The sequence below is a fragment of the Panthera onca genome, chromosome A2, assembly GCF_046562875.1.
Source record: "Panthera onca isolate mPanOnc1 chromosome A2, mPanOnc1 haplotype 2, whole genome shotgun sequence".
Lineage (NCBI taxonomy): Eukaryota > Metazoa > Chordata > Mammalia > Carnivora > Felidae > Panthera > Panthera onca.
The window spans coordinates 36,630,063-36,649,822 of record NC_138340.1 but is presented as its reverse complement, the minus strand read 5'-3'; the positions used below and the strand labels follow the sequence as shown (position 1 = coordinate 36,649,822).

General features: G+C 45.4%; 1 protein-coding gene across 2 annotated transcripts in view; it reads left to right on the top strand.

The window, feature by feature from the left end:
• The first annotated feature begins 2,741 nt into the window (after window positions 1-2,741).
• The window catches only part of FRMD4B (FERM domain containing 4B), a 321,761-nt gene continuing 304,742 nt past the window's right edge, over window positions 2,742-19,760 (top strand). For both annotated transcript variants that reach the window (XM_078442821.2, XM_078442822.2), the window contains exon 1: window positions 2,742-3,188. The gene's annotated coding sequence lies outside the window, so the exon portion shown is untranslated. The remainder of the gene's footprint in view (window positions 3,189-19,760) is intronic.

The window sequence follows — 19,760 nt, the reverse complement described above, 5'->3', positions numbered from 1 at the left end:
ACAGTAAGAATAAAGAAAACAAGTTTTGTTTCTTTGTTCTCTTGCATTGTGCTTTTTTATTTTGCTATTTTTGTATTTTATAAACATTTATCACAGATTGAAGTTGGAAACAAAGCTGTCCGTTCTCCTTTAATAATAATCACTAATATTTATTAAGCATTTACCATGTGCCTGACACTATTCCAAATGCTTTACAGGTGTTAACTAATTCAATCCTTACAACAACCCTATTAGGATGGCCTTATTATTATCCCTATTTTAGGTTGAGTAATGGAAAAGTTGGGTTTCAAACCCACATATGACCGACCTGGAGCTCCCATTGTCAAGCAGGAGCCTCTTGGCTCCAAGACAATGCAGTAAATATCCCACATCTTCCAGAAAACTCTCTAGACTGCTCTGACTGACCACATCAACCTTAATGACAACATTTACATTCCATTTTCCATATTGTGGTCTGCATCTAGTCCCCCCCCCCCTCCAAATATATACCATGCACTTTTTGGATGGCCAGCCTTGTGCTATTCATTTCCCCTGCACTGTTACACTTTGCTGTACATTCCCTGGGATGTTCTCTAGTGCCTTTGGTATATGTATTGACTTCCTCTCCAAGGACATTACGTGCACTTATGAGGGCAGAGTAAGCCATTACTCTCTGCACTGCTGCCTTACCTGGGGCCCTTTGCTGCTGTCCACATGGAACAGACAGTATTGTGCAATGGTGAGGGAGTCTTCAGATCTGAGTTCAAAGACAGGTACAACCACCTCTAGTTTCATATTCTTGAGCAGGTCAATGAACCTCTCTGACCCTTAGGTTTCTCCTCTGCAAAATGCAAGTCCATTAATTCAACAGACATTGAACGAGCTACTGTTGTGTGGCACGGGCTGATCAAAGTCGGCGTAGATCCTGAGCTCATGGGGCTTCTAGTCTGTCCATCCCTTTTCTCCCAGGAGAACTAAATGGGGTAATACCAAGTAAAGTGCTTACTTAGGTCAGGTCTTGGGGGCATGTAATAGCTGCTCAACAGATGTCAGTTATTCATTCAATACAGTCTATTTAATTAGAAGCAAGCAGTCCACTCAACACCAGAAGAAAATTTAATTACTTCATACCACACAGATGTAAGATTATACACCACTCCATCTCAAGCCTTTACTATTCAGTTCTTGCTTTGCACTTCATGTCCATAGCAGCTATGTCAGGGCCTGGGAAAACAAGTGAGCCTTCCCTCCCCAACCCTGTCCTGCTTTTGTAGGCTGGTGATCTGTCAGAAGAAGAAGAAGAAGAAGAAGAAGAAGAAGAAGAAGAAGAAGAAGAAGAAAGAGGAGGAGGAGGAGGAAGAGGAGGAGGAGGAGGAGAAGGAAGAGGAGGAAGAGGAGGAGGAGGAGAAGCAGAAGAAACACAAGCAGAAGCAGAAGAAGGAGAAGGAGAAAGAAGAGGATGGGGGCACCTGGGTGGCTCAGTCAGTGAAGCCTCTGACCTCAACTCAGTTTGATCTAGGAGCTGATGGGTTTGGTGGGTTGGAGCCCCCCCCACCTCCCCTCCACATGGGGCTCTGTGTTGACAGTTCAGAGCCTGCTTTGGATTCTGTGTCTCCCTCTCTCTCTGCGCCTCCCCTGCTCATATGTGCAATAAACATTTAAAATTTTTAAAAAAATAAAATAAAAAAGAGGAGGAGGAAAAATGCCAAAACCAGGGTTAGGGAACTGGTCTCTTTCATGTACTGACATTGATGTATCAACCAAACTTTCAGCAAAGTGCAGAGGTATGATATAATTGTGTAGTCTCAAGACAATTATTAAAAAAAATAGATTTAGCTTTAAAAATGAATGAATTCATAGCATATAGAGAAGTGGTCTGGCAATAGGACGCACATGCAAGGGTGTTTGGGAACTATTTTTTCTCAGTCCCGACAGTGCATCTCCCCTCCGGTGCGCTACTCCTCAACTCATTTGGAGATGCTGTGACAATCCCAATAGCAGATCCTTCCTGAATGGTCCTCCCTTCCTCCTCCACCCTTCTCTCCCTTGCCACATCACACTCGGTATCAGATCAAGCTGGAATTTCTGTCTTGTCACTTAGCAGCTATTTTGAGTTAACCTCTGGAGTTTCTGCAGGAGCAGAGCAGAATAAAACTCTCCTGAATCAGGACCGTTCTGGAGGGAAAATGCCAGGCATGGAGTAGGCTTTTATTCCCTTTTTTACTCTACCCCCCCCCCCCTCCTTCCTTCTTACTCTCTCTTACTTCCCTCTCTCCCTTTTTCCTTCCTTCTTCCCTCCTCTCCTCCTTCCTCCTTCCTCCTATTCTTTCAAGAAAAGCCACCAGGTTCGCGGGAATCTCAGATGAAGTCCTTAGCCAGACCCACTCCCGTTCCAGATTAGATCCCCAGCCTCCCGCGGCCGCCCATGCCTCATCCCCTTTATTCTAAGGTCAGCGAGGGCTTGGGATGTTTGAAGCCCGGGAGGCGAACAGAGTCCCTCCCCGCGCTTTTCTGACTCAGAACCAGAGATGGAGAGGCGCGGGCTCGCGCCCCCTCCCTTTCCCCCACTTTCGGCAGCGCCAGCCGCTCCGCGCCCCTTGGCACCAGCGCCTTTTCTCTGTCGGGGAAGGCGAGCCCAGCCCGCAGCCGCGCGGCGGGGGCCGAGGGCGCCTCCTCCCTTCCTCCCGCTCCCCTCCCCTTCCTCCCCTCCCGATACAATGACTGGGCCGGAACAGCGCATCAGCCGAGTCTCATTGGCAGCGGCCGCCCCAGCCCCCCGGAGAGGCGGCGGGAGGGGGCAGCTGGGGAGAGAGGAGCCGGGAGCCGGGGCTGACAGCGAGGCCGGGCGGGCGGGCAGGACGGAAGGACGGGAGGACGCGAGGCAGGCGGCCGGGGCACAGCTGTTAAGTGTGGATCAAAGCGAGGACGCGCGGCGAGCGGCGGCGGGGGCGACGAGCGGCCCCGGGCCGGGGATGCGGCGGGCGCCGGCTGTCCAGCGAGCCCGGGAGTCGGGCTGCGCGGCTCACGTGCTGAGCAGGAGCTTGGGCCGAGAGGAGAAGGAAGAGGAAGGCAGGCGCCCGGGAAGGCGCTGCGCAGGGCGGAGTTGCTTGCACGGCTGGCTCCGAGCCGGTCGCCAGGTCCCGCGCGGTGAGCCACCGAGACAATAAAGTAGCGGTCGGCAGCCCCAGAGCCAGGAGGCAGCAGAGCAGGTAGGGGGGCGACTGCCAGGGGTGCCCAGCTTGCTGCGGGGGGTGGGGGGTGTGCGATCGCGAGCGGCGGCCACCTCGGGCGCTGAGCGTGCGCCTCGGGCGCAGCGCGCGTCCGGGGACCCCCAGCGGAGGTGCGGGGCTCCGGCGCTCGCGCGGGCAGGAAACCCCGCCCACGGCTCCTGGGCTCCGGCTGCCTCCGCTGGAGGCTCTGGGGCACTTGGCGCGGCGCTTTGAGCGCTTTGGTGGTGTGGGGACAGGAAGTTTGGCGGTTTCGAGGCGTTGGCGCTGGTGGGGTTTGTAAACGCGCCGCCAGGGACCATGTGCTTTGGTTGTTGCGCGTTCGTGGGAGGTGGGAGAAACGCTGATGAATCCCAGATACTTTCAAAAGGCGGGGAAAGGACTGGCGTTAGGAGAGGATACTTGGGGTTTGGTTTGTCTGCCCCTTTTAACTAGGCGTGTCTGATCCTAGCCGCTTCTCTGTTGGAAAGGCTGTGTGCGTGTGGATCGCCCTCTATCAATTTTCTGGAGTATTTCACCTTTCACCTTCGTGTGTGTGTGTGTGTGTGTGTGTGTGCGCGCGCGCGTGTCGGGGGAGGGGACAAAGATGATGTTTTTGGGAAATGTCATTCGGTTGGGACTGGAAGGTAAACTCTTCCTTTGCATTGAATGCCCTATGCTCTGAAAGAAACTACTGAGCAGTGGTTGGTGTTGTTGACAAAAGGGGTGAGAGCTGGTCTGAAATCTTCCCCGAGCCTGAGAAAGCAGCCGCAGGAGGAGGTCTCTCGCGCTCTCCTTTGTGTGGACGCTTCCTTCCAGATGTGAGAGGGTTGGGCTGGGCGCTCCTGGGTGGGGTAATAATTATCCCGAACATTCCTGCGATCTGCTAGGACTTGTAAACATACCAGAGCCAACTCCTCTGAACTTTTGCAAACCAACTTGGTCTGCTTGCCGGTGCCCAGACGGCTGCGTCTGGAAGGTGGCCCCTTCAGAAGAAAGACTGCGGAGTGCTGACAGCAGCAGGCTTTCCGGAAAGCTGGTGGATCCACAAAGGTTAGCTAGTGTTTGCCCCAGAAATTTACCAACCAATTTGGAGGATGTGTGCAAGGTTTTAAGGCAATCCCTGACATGCTGCCTCCCGTCCTAAAGAGAATGCATCTGTGGAGCTTCCAAATCAAATATCTGGAGGAGAAGAAAAGCAGCTTCACCTTACTTAACCTCCTCAGGCGGCACTTTCATGTGCCATACACATGCTGTTAAGAATGGTGGTTGGCAGCTTATTGTGTGTCGGGCATCCCAGTGGGCACGTTTTGGGCATTATAAATAGTCCATGGAGTGGTAAGCTGAGCGCAGAGGGAGGTTAAGTAGCTTGCTGTAAGTCACACTGGTAATTTGGAGTTTACAAGACATCTGATTCCAGATGCCGGGCTCTTAACCATGACAATGCCTCTAAAGGGGATGTGCTGTAATGGCATTAATGATGAGGAAGAAAATAATAGTAGTAACAATAAGTCCCTCATATATTTTTTATTAGATTACATAACATGATGGTGACTGACCTAAAGTAAATACTCAGTATATATTTTGGTCTCTAAATTAAATGTCACAAACTAGGTGATGGTTATATTGATAAGTCTATGATGCTTTTTTCTTTTTTATATATCTGAGAATTTTGTAATAACAAGTAAAGCACAACCACACACACGCACACACGCACACACACATTTGAACAGTGCTTACATTTCCTAAAAGAGGGCCAGAAGAACTCAGGCAATTCCAAGGACTTACTGCCCAGGAGAGGTTAATCACTTCTTTATGACATCTGCAAATATTAATCAGACACTTCTGTTGCTTAAATTCAGTAATGCAGGTGGAATGTATTTGAAAAATATAATGAGGGAAAATGAAGAAATCTACCTAAAATGCCATTTTAGTGAGGTTTGAGTTTCATTGTTGCTGGGAAAATCTCAGAAGTCGCTTCTCCTGGGTTATGCAAGTGATTGCCTTAAACCTCACCCTGCTTGGAGATGAGTAAATTTTCCTCTTAGTGGCAGGACAGTTCTTGACTTCTCAAACAGGCAGACAGTTGTGCTTGAGCCTAATAATGTAGAATAATTTCGGGGGAGTTAAAGCTACAGCCACTCCAGAGTGTAAAAGCAGCTAAAGTTTTCTCAGTATTGTTTACTGTCGTCACTGGCCTGTTTCTAGCCAGCATGAGAATCCTTGTTCTCCATTTGATTTCACAGATTTAATCAAGATTCTGCATTGCTTTGAGCAGACAAAAAGGAAGTTTTGGCTAACTGACAATACAAATAAGGTACATGGAAAACAGTTAAAAAAATACCCTGTCTTATACAGAGCCTGCAGTGATTGTCTAAAATTTCAGGAACTCTTCATAGTTATCTTACACACCAGTACACACATCAGTGAAGGGTTGATGCTTGCACTGCAAGTGACCTCTCTCTCTCTCTCTCTCTCCATCTCTTTCCCTTCCTCCCTCTCTCTTCCTATCTCCCTGCCTCCCTCTACATCTGCCCCAGAGATCTGATCTTATCATGAACACATTATTTTTACATACTCAGTAACTGCTGAGGCTCACTGGAATTGCTATCTTCAGCCTATAGATAAATAAATCATATAACTCAGCTCACCAGTTAAGACCAGTTAAGACTGTCTCTCTCTCTCTTTTTTTCTCAATGTATCTCTCATCTCTCTCTTTTTAGATATGATTTTTATTTTGTTTTAGAAGATGCTTTTTTTAAAAAGTAATTTATTTATTTCTGGGTCATTAAGATTTCTCTTTCCTCTTCTGGTAAACATGGGTCCTAGGTAGTCAGAAATGGTAAGGTAGCAGTTTTCTATTGCTAGATGCTTGATTTAGGGGCCAAATCCTATTTTCCTCAATGATCAGATTGACCAAAATTATCATGATGTTTCTTATCTCATTTTTTTCTGGTACGATCCTTTTTTAAGCTAATCGCACAAAGCAGTGTTTTCTAAAATGAAGTTCATGAGGGCCGCCTGGGTGGCTCAGGCGGTTGAGCTCTTGGTTTCAGTTCAGGTCATGATCTCACGGTTCATGAGTTCAAACCCCGCATCGGGCTTTGTGTGGGTAGCACAGAGCCTGCTTTGGATTCTCTGTCTCCCTCTCTCTCCACCCCTTCCCCCGCTAGCTCTGTCTCTCTCCAAAATAAATAAACATTAAAATGAAGGTCATGAAATCGATTTAGTGGGCTGCAACCAGTATTTTTTTTTTAAAGTATAACAGGACAGAAAATATCAGCATCGTCATATGTTAGTAAGTGTTCTGTAGTTTCATGAAACTTTGAGTCAGTTCTGTATCTGGGGCTGCATGCACATTCTGGGTTGCAGTATAAAATGTAATTCTTACCATGAGTTGCTGTCTAAAAAGTGGAAAGCTACTGCCACAGGGTGTATTTTCATAATAAGTGACAAACACCCAATTCAACTGGAATTAGGAGATACATATCTATACAGATATATGTAAATTTTTTTCATATATACAGGTTCAGATTACTGAAAGATACATACTTAGAACTGGCCCCAAGTGCATCTTGCTCAGGGCTAAACAATGACTTCAGAATCTGATTTCTTTCTTTGGGTCTTCAGCTCTGTCTTCCTCTTTTTTCCTCTGGGTATAGGGTCCCTGTTGGGTGACTAGCTGACTATAGCAGTTGCTAGTTTACACGATTTTCGGTTTAAGTCCAACAAAAAAGGATAGACCTCCTTTGCCCAGGTGTTGAACAAAAAGTCTCAAAACTAGTTCTGACTGGCCTGATTGGCATGGTTTGGAGGGAAGCCCTGTGCCAAATGACTTCTGCAAAAGTTGAGGTCTTTGCCTTGTGGTGGAATCTCACCCAGACCACATGGACTGTGGATGGCAGAGGGCTGGACCTCCAGATAAATACAGTTGCTGGATAAAGGGGAAAAGGATGCTGAGGAAATCAAATACACATTTGTTGAAACGTACAAGTGTCTGACTCAGTGAAAGGTGATTTCTGTTCTCTGTGATGCCAGAAAGAATGGAGGCTGAACTGAATTATACTGAGGCAAATAGGTTATCAATATGACTTCTCATGTATGCAAGGAAAGCCTTAGCTGTCACTTTTAACCTAGTCAATACCAGGACTTAGGAGATCACAATGCAGAACAGGTCAAATTGACAGTGGTTGCTCTGCTTCACAATGGCACTGAGGGAAAAAAAGGCAGATGTATTGATTAAAAATCCACTACAGACCCTAAACCTCTTACAAGGGGTGGTCTTGACCCTTCTTGCGTTTATGTACGAATCTTGGAAGGCGGCGTTTATTTTAATCACTTGGCTGCACTAATGTAGTGAAAGTAGTTGTTTAAGTGGTGTCTTTCAGCAAATTGTCTGAAGAATACACCTCCTTGAGGGCCAAGGCCAGTGAGTTTTCTGCTCCACAGCTCGTCAGCCTTGAGATATTTATCTGGGTCTATGTTACTCTGCCCTTGGGGATGTGCTGCTTTTAATTATCCTCTGCCACTTCGTGTACAATTATCCAGTGGGTAAGGGGGCCCTAATTGTGTGCGGCTGTGGAGATAATGTGCACTCACAGCAGAGGTTCCCTCGAAGTAGGGGAAGGATCATGCTGGCTTGCCCGGGTCAGTCCTGGTTAATGCCTCCGCCTCCAGTTTGGATGATAAATTATATGGTCACCTCACATAGACTATTTTAGGGGACCATGATTAGAGGTCTTTTTAATAGATAAAGCATTCCTTTCACCAGGCAAGATTAAATGTAACATTTAAGGATGGATGCTTGTGTGGTTAAAGTAAAAAGGAAAGCAAGAATGTGGTTACCAGAAAGGTCATGATAGTGTAGTGATTCTTAACCCAGAATGATTTTGCCCCCAAAGGGACCCTTGTCAATGTCTAGAGAAATTGCTGCCATTTATTGTTGCCATTTGGGGAAGGTGCTATAGGCATCTAGCATGTGGAAGCCAGGGAGGCTGCTAAACATCCCACAACGTACAGGACAACCCCCAGAACCCAGAATGTATATAGTGTTGAGGATGAGAAAGCCTGGTATACTAGTTATATTTGAGGAGGAGGGAGAGAAAGTGTCTAGGAGCTTCTGAGGCAACAGAGTGATGGATACATGGCTGTTTACGTGGAGATTATAGTGAGTTGTGTAGTTCCATTTTGTTCATTTTTTAATGTATGTTACACTTAAGAATAAAAAAAAAACTTAAAAAAATAAAGAGATGCTCACCATAACTGCAGGATAGGATGGACATCCCGATGCCTATTAGGGTCCTGTTCAGATGTGAAGGCTCAATAAATAATAGTAGAGTAGAGCTAATGGTAATAAGACCAGCTCACATTCCCTAAGCATTCACCTGTGCTGGGAATTGCTTTGCCAGGATCCCATCATATTTGTTGAATTGACCAAGTCTATGTGTTGACCAGTATTTTACAGAAAGACAGAATGAGTTTGGGTTAGGGACACTGGCTCTCGAGTCCCCAGTGACCTGCCCTCAAATCCAGTTGCACCACCTATGGAGTATAGGACTTGGAGCAAGTGGCTTACCCTTTTTTGTGCCTCACTTCTCTCATCTATAAAATGGGGAGAGTAGGAGTTCCTACCTCATTGGGTTATTGTGAGGATAAAATGACAGTGTAAAGTGCTTCATACAGTGCCTGCTACATATTAAATACCCCATAAATATTAGCTATTATTACTTTGGAGGCCGAGAAAAAACATTAATAGCTATATTTTTTTTATTGGACACTATGTGCTAGATTTCAGTCTAAGCATTTTTCAGCCATCCTTTTCTTTATGCTTGCAAAAATCCTCTGATATAGGTGTTATGTACGTTTATCACTCCCATTTTATAGATGAGGAAAATGGAGACTTGGTGAAATTAGCAAATCATGGAGACTTAATTTCAACCCGAAGTCGTTCTGACTGCAGAGCCTCTGCTCTCAGGTATTACGTCCTTTTGTGAGATCTGAAAGGGAAACTTGAGATCAGCTAACCCACAAAAATGAGTCCCAAAGAGAGATGTGATTTGGCAAGTTATTAAGGGATGGTGCAGGGCCAGAACCCAGGTTTTTTGCCTCCCACCATCTTCCAAAACCGTCTGTGTTTTGCAGACAAATGCATCTACCTCACAAGGCAACTATGGTGGGTGGGAGCAGACCCAGACCGGGGACACAGGGTCTGGAATTGTGGAGATGTCTTCTAATTCAGCTACAAAATAGCCCAGGGCTGTGTTTGCCGAAGTGGGCTAGGTGTACCCCTGGTGGTGTTTGAGTTAATTTTAGATGATAGATGGAGAATTATTTTACTTTGATGGTTGCTTGTTTATTTTAATGTGCACCAACATATTTTTTTTTCCACTTAGACCTTCAACACTTATTGAAGAATGTATTTCTTTCTGCCTTGCTGAATAAACTATTGACAGACTGCATATTACCGCATAGGATAAGGCTTAGGATATGACATTTACATAATGTCAATGTAAAATAATTTTAAAATATTTGTTAGTAACAGAGTGTGGGTGGTGCTGAAAAATGGCTACACCCCCAAAGGGAATCTGCCAATGATGGAAGTCTGGGAAATACCAGACTAGAGAATGTGTCTCCAGCATGGTGCTCTTGAATCCCTTGGGGATCAGATTCTGATTCAATAGATATTGGGTGGGAGCCTGAGAGTCTGACGAGCTCTCAGGTGATGCTTTTGATGCTCATCTGTGGACCATACTGTGCCTAGCAAGGGATCAGAGAACCTAGAAGGTTCGTGGACATGTGCTGGGAGTTGTGGAAGGGTCAGAGATGGGTAAGGCAATCCCCTGCCTCCCAGGAGCTTAATCTAGTTGGGGAGAGAGGATGTGAGTGGACCAGGGAGGTCTGCAGAGAAAGCTTGGCGGGAAGGGAGAGGTTCAAGTACAGGTGCAGGTCTGCCCAGAGCCGCTGCAGCAGGATGGCAGGAGGGGAGGAGGGGGATGTTTCCCTTCCGCCTGAAAGATGTGTGGCAGCAAGTGGAGAGTTCCAAGACAGGCTTGCCAAGCAGGAGGAAGGGTGCGAATAATAAGGAAGACTCTAGAAAATGCCTCTATATGCAAAGTGGAGATTTCCACAATAATGGGATCAACACAGAATTAGTCTGGAACGTTCAGTTAGAATAACCTGCCTGGGGACGTCTGAGTGGCTGTTGGTTAAGTGGCTGACTTCTCTTCAGGTCATGATCTTGTGGTTGGTGAGTTCAAGCCCCACGTTGGGCTCTGTGCAGACAGCTCAGAACCTGGAGCCTGCTTCAGATTCTGTGTGTGTCACTCTCTCTCTCTCTCTCTCTCTCTGCACCTCCCCTGCTCGTGATCTCTCTCTCATTCTGTCTCTCCAAAATAAATAAACATTAAAAACAAAAAAGAGAGAATAACCAGTTTCTTCAAAGAATAGGCCCCTGCCTAGAAATAATAGTCCCCCTTTTCTTGAGTCTCCAGAAGTGCCAGGCATTTGCCATGTGCTTTTTGTACAGTGTGTGGCACCCGTCTCCACAGTGACCCACAGTACCCCGCACTTTTTTTTTTTTTTAATTTTTTTTTTCAACGTTTTTTATTTATTTTTGGGACAGAGAGAGACAGAGCATGAACGGGGGAGGGGCAGAGAGAGAGGGAGACACAGAATCGGAAACAGGCTCCAGGCTCCGAGCCATCAGCCCAGAGCCTGACGCGGGGCTCGAACTCATGGACCGCGAGATCGTGACCTGAGCTGAAGTCGGACGCTTAACCGACTGCGCCACCCAGGCGCCCCACAGTACCCCACACTTTACAGAGGAAGAAACCAAGGCTTGGAGGGGCTGTGTGACTTCTTCAAAATGCACCCAGCTGGTAAGTGACAGACCCGGAATTTGAACTTGGAACAGCGTCTGGGCTGTTTGACACAATCCTGCAAGAGACTCTGCTCTTTATGATCCCTGACAGTTTCAGCCTGAGAGGTCTAGCTTTCTCTCCTGAGAGCATACCTCCCAGGAGCTTCGTATGGCCCATCGTGCTTCAAATGAGAGTATTGCCCCCTGAAACAGATCCTCAGCAAACATCCAACATTGTCAGGTGGTGTATCCTTCATTGTTATTTATACAAGTTTATTTTTCTTGCTGCCTTGCTAGGTAAGTTATTAACAGACCAGAGTTTTTGGCATTGTGACCATAAATTAGAAATAAGTTCAAACATGCATCCCTCCACCCAAATAAACACTGGCTGTTTTGTTACAACGAGGAGGCACTTTCCTTTGGAAATCACCAACTAGCCTAGATAGACAGTTATTGGAAATAATTATGCCTCCGCCACAGCATGGGGCCAGTCACAGCCCCGCCTGATTCAAAAGGTCTTTCTGGAATACCAGCATCCATCTTCCAGCTGGTGCTTATAACAGCCAATAGTGTCGGTAGGGGACCCGACAATGGATGCAGCCTGAGGATTGTTTCCAGGCTTCCCTTGTTGCACCTGACCGACCCCATCCCATCAATACGGTCATTGTAAAAGAGCAGGAGGACCATATGCAACCCGAAAGGGAGGTGCAAAGCTCACAGAGCCACCCTGGTCTTGGTTCATCCAGGTTTAATACATGGTACAGTTATGCCAGATGAAGGAGGAGGAGCTGGGGGGAAAAAGGGGTTGAGAAACAGGAAGGCCAGTTCTAATCTCATCTCAGCAGCCAACTGACCTGATCTGTGTTAATTAGCTCTCTGAGTTTGTCAAGTGGCTGGTGACACTTGAGGTTGCTTCCATCCTAACCCTTTACGCTACGAGCCATCAAACGTGTGCCCCGTGTGCCTTATCTGTCCCTATTGTATTATTCTCATTTTTTAATTGTTTTTAAGTCCCAGATAAATGTGTTTAAAATAAGTGCATTTACAAAGGGCTTCCTTATCAGCAGTGTGTTGGTGGAACAATTCAGTAAAATTATTTGCTGTGCAGTAAAAATAATATTTGGCATAACTTGTCATCAAGTAACCTTTTAGTATTGAGGCAAAGATCAAAACATTAGGGTAGCGTAGCTTTTTTGAGAAGCTGGGAAAGATAAGGGTATTTGAGGCCATCACAAATGAACTAATTGCATCCATTTAAATGGACAAGTTGAAATGCAAGATCCTGATCAAGTAATGAATACCATGTGCCCCTAGACTGGGAACAACGTAGAGCCTCAGCCCAGTAGGGCCATAAGACGTAAATTGAGGACATAGCATGGTAATTTGCTCCAACTGTGCTAAATTAATTCAATGCATTTTGAAGTGAAAAAAAAAAAGTGTCTTATATACCTTCGTGTTCTCAATCCACCTGAATTGTCACTGTCTACAAAAAGGGGAGTGTCCCGTTTTCTCAAGGCCAAAGTTTGATTCAAACAAATGAAGAGTAAGAAATCATTTTTTTGCAGCGATTCGGCTGCTTTGAGCTGTTTGGATCACGAGTGGTTCTTGTACTTTGTAGCAGGAAGGCTTAATTACACCTGGAAAAAGCATACCAGAAAACTATCGCTCGTCTTTTTTTAGACCTCAGTGAAAAGATTTGAAAATGATCAAGATAAAGGCTATTTAAAAGTTGATGGATTGTCGACAAGTGTTCATACTATTCGGCAAATACTTTCACTATAATGATAAGGGGGGGTGTGCAACTGTGTCCTCTTTCAGAATATACAAGGCAGACTTTCTTCTTCTCATTTCTTATACAGTTTCATTTATCTGGGGTTGTCAAGGAATAAATAATCTGTTTCACTAAAGTGATTTTTCCAAGTGATTACAGCTTACCTCTGCCTACCCACATTATTTTTTTGCTCGAACTATTTTTGATGAAAACATGGCACATGCTTTTTTACTTTTTTTACACGGAGTATATAAATGTGGGTAGATGGTTCCCGGATTTGGGCTCCTCATGACAAACACTGCGTTTTGTTCCTTGCCATCATCCTGTTACTCTTTGACAGCTGAATTGTGGGGCTGAGTGCCTCTGTATAAATAATCACCGATTTTTATTCTCTAACAGTAACTGGTAGTCCTAATCACACGGTTTCTCCGAGTAGTCAGCAAACCCCACGTGGGGTGCTAGGAACTTCATGTACATTATAGTCCTGGCTAATCTGCCTAACCCCCAAGAAATGAGATTATCCTTCCTGTTTTACAGGTGAGAAAATTGAAGTTTAAGAAAGTAGTAGTAAGCAGTAGAGCTGGGATTTGAACCCCTGTCTCTCCATGAGGCATGCTTGTTGATAGCTCTTATGAGAGTTGCCTCTTGCTCTCTCCTCTCTGCCTCAGTTTGGGTATTTGTGTCTGTCCCCTTGCTTTAAAGACTTTCGCTGGGTTAAGTATGCAAGATTAGGTGTCTACCTCTTTTATGGGTATCTTTTTCCTTAAATGGGGTTCTGAGGGTACTTTTGCTGATTCCTAGATTCCCAGATATATTCTGCACAGTTGCAGTTTCTGGAACTCTAACCTGTGAATTCACCACTGTGTATGCTAAGGCTTTGGGGGGATTAGAGGATTTTCTGCATTATGATTAAGCAACATAATCAAGAAACCTGCCATCAGGAATGCTTGGCGAGTCCAGAATGCAGGGGTCAGCAAACTTTCTGTGAAGGGCCAGAGACTAAATGTATTAGGCTTTGCAGGCCATATGGTCTGTGTTCACTTACTTAATTCTGTCTTTCTAGGGCAAGAATTGTCACAGACAATACATAAAATAATGGGGGAAGCTAAATTCCAGTAAAACTTTATTTAGAAAAACAAGCAATAGGCAGGAGTTGGATGATGGGTCTAGTAGTTTGCTAACTCCTATTATAATGGGGGAAAGGACCACCAGTCAGGATATTTTACTTATTTTTAATTTTTATTTTTATTATTTTATGTAAATAATTTTTAAAAGTTTTTTCATTTATTTTGAAAGAGAGAGCATGAACAGGGAGGGGCAGACAGAGAGGGAGACAGAGAATCCCAACAGTGCAGAGCCCGAGGCAGGGCTGAAACTCACGAACTGTGAGATCGTGACCTGAGCTGAGATCAAGAGTCAGACACTTAATGACTGAGACACCCAGGCGCCTCCCAATCAGGATATTTTAAACGCCTAACTAGGTAGGTAGTTCAGAGACAGTGAGTGTAGAATGAGTGGTGGTTAGGCCCATGGACTCTGGAGCTAACTGCCTGGAATTTGTCTCCTCGCTCTGCCACTAACTATTTGAATGCAGGCAAACATCTTAATCTCTCTGTGCCATGGTTTTCTTTTAAGATTAGGAAAATAATGGTCCTTACATCGTAGGGTTGCTTTGAGAATCAAGAGAATTATATATAAAGTACTTAGAAATAAGCACTGTGTAACTTTCTGTGAAGTTAAGAATCACAAGGAATCCGATTTCTCTCTAGTGATACTAAGTATTGTAATGAGTTGAGGGAAAGAACAAGACTTCGTTTGCTCTGAGTGCAGTGGAGGGCAGCGATCAGGCTGCGGCCAGTTGAGGATGGACGTGTGGAGGGAGGAGGGAAGTTTGCTAGTGAAGGCAGCACAGTGGGTCAGGAGAAAACCTGGGCTCCTTGGCTGGCAGTTACGGGGAACTGGGTGTAGCAGTCTGGTCTTTACATCAGTTCCGTCTAGGGTGCTGCTTTCTCCATCTGTAGAATAAGGGGGTTCACCTGGGTTAGTGCCTGTGAATTGTTTGCTCGCAGGTTGAATTCTGCCTATAGAGAGCTTAGTTAGCTCCTAGAGCATTTTAAAAAATATTTGAATTAATCATCGGCAATTACGAATCAGCAGATTCCGCAAAAAAACCTTTGGATTCCAGGTTTCTTTTAAAAATTCAGAAGCTCTAACAATACTGGCTGCATTCCCTCCTGGCAACAGTTGGCTAGTTCTGAGTGATGGCGGCCCATGGGTTCCATCGTTGATTACTGCAGCAGGTGTCACTGGTGCCCAGCCCATAGACTTGCCCTTCCATTTCAGTGCAGGCCAGCCTGACCTCCAGCTGCCAGCACCTGCATTCATCTTGCTGAGGACTCTCTCTGACTGGGAGTGAGTGCCAGGGATTTGATGCCCACCTTTCCAATGACGATGGGTTCAGTGCACAGACACCTGAGCTCCCTTGCCCATCTGGTGAGACAACTGAGGTGTTATTCTACACCTGTTTCGAGAGTTTTGCCATAGGGTTCATCTCCAGTCACCCATAGCAATAGTTGACTTAATAGGACACTCCCCTTTTTATGGCGTTTCATTGCTTTTCTCATTTCCCCACTCTCCCACTGGTGTTCCCTGGGATGACCTCTCAGAGAAATACCTTACTTGCAGTTGAATCCTTGTGTAAGGCCACCTTCAGGAGGAAGTCAGAGTAAGAAAATCATGGCCTTACCACTCAGGCCAAATGAGAATTGCCCTTGTTTTTCATCATGCTTGGGCAGTTTTCTTCCGTAGAGAAATAGTTGTCCATCCCATGACTATTGAAAGAGGGAAGGTTAAGGACTGAATGGGCTGTAAGTGTCCAGAAGAATTGGGAGTATATTCCTTGTGTAAGTAAAGAATAGATGGAAAGCTTTTGTGCAAATGACCTTTTTCATTCACTGAAGTCTTGCCCATAGGTGTCTGAATTTCTGATTTCTTCAATAGAAGATCCTTATGGATTCTTAAAGTGGGGACGATTTAATGGGGTATTCTGCAAGAAGCAGTCAGAACCCCTGAAATGTGATTGGTGGATTGATTTAAACTGCCTGAGGAGATGTGCAAAAAAAAGGAGATTTGAGAATCAAGCTTGTTTTCTAATAGGTGACCAACCAACCTGGTTGCCTCAGGGCTGAGAACTCTCCTGGGATGTACTAAATCTGGGGAAATCCCAGGCAAACCAGACTAAGCTGGTCACCTACTGTAGGTCACACCTAGGACCTTTCAAACTCCAACCCCTGAAAGTTTATGTCCTATGTATGTATATATATATATATGTATATATATATATATATATATATATATATATATATATGTGTGTGTGTGTGTGTGTGTGTATGTATGCTTATGAGTGAGTATATATATATATATATATATATATATATATATATACACACATTTAAATAAAATATATGTATAGATTTTAAGTTTCTTTATTTTGAGAGAGAGAGAGAGTGGGGGAGGAACACAGAGAGAGAGAGTGAGACAGAGAGAGAATCCTGAGGAGGCTGCACACTGTCAGCACAGAGCCCGAAGTGGGACTTGAATTCACGAACAGTGAGATCATGACCTGAGCCAAAGTCTGATGCTTAACTGACTGAGCCACCCAGGTGCCCCAATGAAATCATATTTTTAAAATGACCCCGAATTTAAATGCATGCTGAAAGACAATTACTTGTTTCTAGATTTCTAATTATAAAAATCTGGGTAAGTTTAACAGCCTGACTTCAGTTTTCCTTTTTGTCTGTGCCTCTGCTTTGCCACTGTGTGGACTTAGCTGGCTGTGGGGTAACACAACACTGTTAGTTAAAGGAGTGAATTTGGAAATGTTCAGTACCTCTTCCCTTTCAGGGCCTCCACTCTGTCATTCAAGCAGGGGCTCAGCAGCGTTGCCCCCGCATTTGACGCTCTGAGCACTGTCCTCAAAGGTAAATAGGGAAACTGGAGAAGGTGCCTCACTTGTGTTTGAGGGTAAAACACTTCCTGGACATTTGCTCTGCCTTAAGTTACCCATCATCTTTCTTCCACTGGGTGTTTATCTATTTTTACTCACACTGTTTTAATCAGAAGTGAACTTGTAAAAAGCTTTATGCCCAAAGTAGAAGAGTGTCACAGCTGGATGAGGGAGGGAGAGCCATACCCCCAGACAGAGGACGTAAATAGCAAAGGGTGTGAATGGCACTAGAATGTGGGAATCTCTGAGAATCAGAAGCCAGATGTGTTGTCTGCATAGCACAGCGTGGAAGGAAGACCTGGGCATTTGAAATTTAGCAAGATTTTGGGCATCAAATGAGGAAATTTAGACCCTGGCGTAAATATATAAGACTCAATGGGAAAGTTATAAGTAGATTTGTAACCAAAAATATATTTGTGTTTGAACCCAAGATCCATCATTTAACTCCATTTATAATCTCATACAAGTTAGGAAACCTTTCCTGAGCCTCATTGTCCTCATTCATAACACAGACCTGAGAAAGAACAGAAGCTGACTCTTAAGTGCCAGTAACGTACTATCACCAATGCTAGGGATGTTAGAGGAACTGATTTATTTAAAGTTTTACAGTCCTGCAAGGTTGGTATAATTAGCCCCATGTTACAGATGAGGAAATGGAGGCACTCGCATGTCCAATAGTTTTCCCAGCATCACTCAGCTAGTAAGTGATGAAGCCAGGTCCAAACCTGGGTCCGGCTGACTCCAAAGCCTGTGCCAGCCTGTTGTAACTTACCTCTCACAGTGCTGGCCTTCCTTGCGTCCGTCCAGAAGCATATCCTGAGGTAGACTGCAAGCAGTGTATTTGGGAAGTGCAAGAAACAGCAGCAGCAAAGTCAGGAAATGAGACAAGGAACAGAAGGCCCACAGAAAGTGTGTTATCAATCCAACTGCCGCTGTGGGCTAGGAGAGCTCCATCCCACTGTGGAAACTTGGAAACCAGCACAGTCCCTACATGCAGCATAGTGCAGCCCAGTGCAGTGGTCTCATCCAACGGGTGAGGGAGCTGGGGTGTTTATACACCCATTTGAGGTGTATAACCTCACCATTTGAGGGCTGCTTCTGGGAGGAAGAGTGATAATTCCTACAGGCTTCCCTTGTATCCTGTGCTTGGCAAAGTAGGACCATCAGCCCGAGGAAGCCCTGGCAGAGAAATAAATGCAGGTGTGGTGGTTGGGAGCAGGGCAGTGTAGCAGTAAGGAGAAGTAAGTCCAGAAGCAGTAAGGAGAAGGGAAAGAGTGCTGACAGCAGCTGCTACGTGGATGTTAGAACCAGTCAATATGTGTAGAGGCAGGCCTAGGGCCACCATTTATGGAGGGTATAGTATGATTGTGTACATAATTAACAGTGAGAGGACTTTTGAGGGCTTAGTCTGGGTCTTGTGAATCCTTACTTGACCTAGAATTGTTCCCAGGCACCTAGAGGAAGGCCTAAGGGAGGTCATCTTGCATGTGTTGATCACGAATGTGGGATAAATGCCAGGCCTGCCCAGCCCTCCACATTGGGCTGTTTCTTTGGTGGCTCCAGGCATCTGAGGTCCATTGAGGTATCTACTACCCCTGGGTCTGGGTCCAGAGGAAAAAGCTGGAGTGGGTGCTTCCACACAGAACCAGCCACCACTTCCTCCATTCAGAAACCCAAAATTTGCCAGCCTTGTGTTCTCTGAGGAAGGAGCGTTTGAAAAAGGATTGTGAACCAAAAACAGGAAAGGATAAATGTAGCTTGGGTGACATGATGAGCCAGGACTTATGTTTCTCTTATGATGATAACAGCTTGTTTTCCTGCCACCTCTTAAGGTTTGCTTTTCTTTCAAAATGTAATTACTGAGCACTACAGCTGTTATAGTTTTGGGTTGTCCCACTTCCAACCTTCCCTCGGTCCGTTGGGGGGGTTCCCCATTTTGTGTGGTCTTGTTGGGGGCAGTGCCCATCTCTCCCTCTGAACCAGAAGATCAGATTGTTCCTTTCTTCATGTGATGCAATCCAGGAATATGGCAGAGTCTAGTTTTTGTTCCCTTCCTCCTATTAGTAACAACCTCCACCCTTTGGGTTTTCTCTGGGCTTCTGGCTGCCATAGTAGGGACTACATTTCCCATCCTCCCTTGTGTCTGGTATGGCCATGTGACCAAGTTCCACCTAATCCACCTCAATGAATGGGAGAGGAAGTGGTGGGTGCATGTTCTAGTTGTTAGCATTAGAAGGAAACACCTTCTATTTGTTCTTCTCTCCTTGCCTTAAGCTCTGGAACAAGGAAGAAGTAATGAGCCATCTTCAAACATGGGGATGAGGGCAATAATCCAGTCATTGGCTTGCAACCTTGGGAGTTCCCCAGGTGAAATCTGGCCCCCTTAAATGGAGGTCAAGAAGAAATGGAAGAAGGAGGCAGACCACTGCACCCTCTGAAGGCTGAGTCCTTGAAATGGCTCCTACTGAGGGAATGCTGGGCATTCCCTACTGAGGGAATGCTGGCGGCGGAGGGTGGGAGCAGGATGCTTATGGAGCCACTGATGGTCTGGATCCAGCTTAAGTGTCACCCAGAAGTCACATCCTCTCTATGACTTCCAACACCAGGAGATGGCAGAGCATGAAGGTTAAAGAGGTCCAGGTCCCTCCCTCTCTGTATGGAGCACAGCTACACTACCAGCCCCTGCCCCTGCCCCACCACCCTCTACTTGAACTTGAATTTGAACCAGAACTTAACTGAACAACTCTTACCTGGTCTTTGTTAAAAACCAAGAACCTATATTTTAACTGATACAAAGGCTTGACACATGACTTAGCCTAAATCAATGGCAGTTACTAGAAAAAATCATGGGAGTTGGTGCCAGGAAGACCTGGGTTTACCCTGCCACTTACTAACTGGATGATGTCAAATAAGAGATTAATCTAAACATTTTCTGAGGCT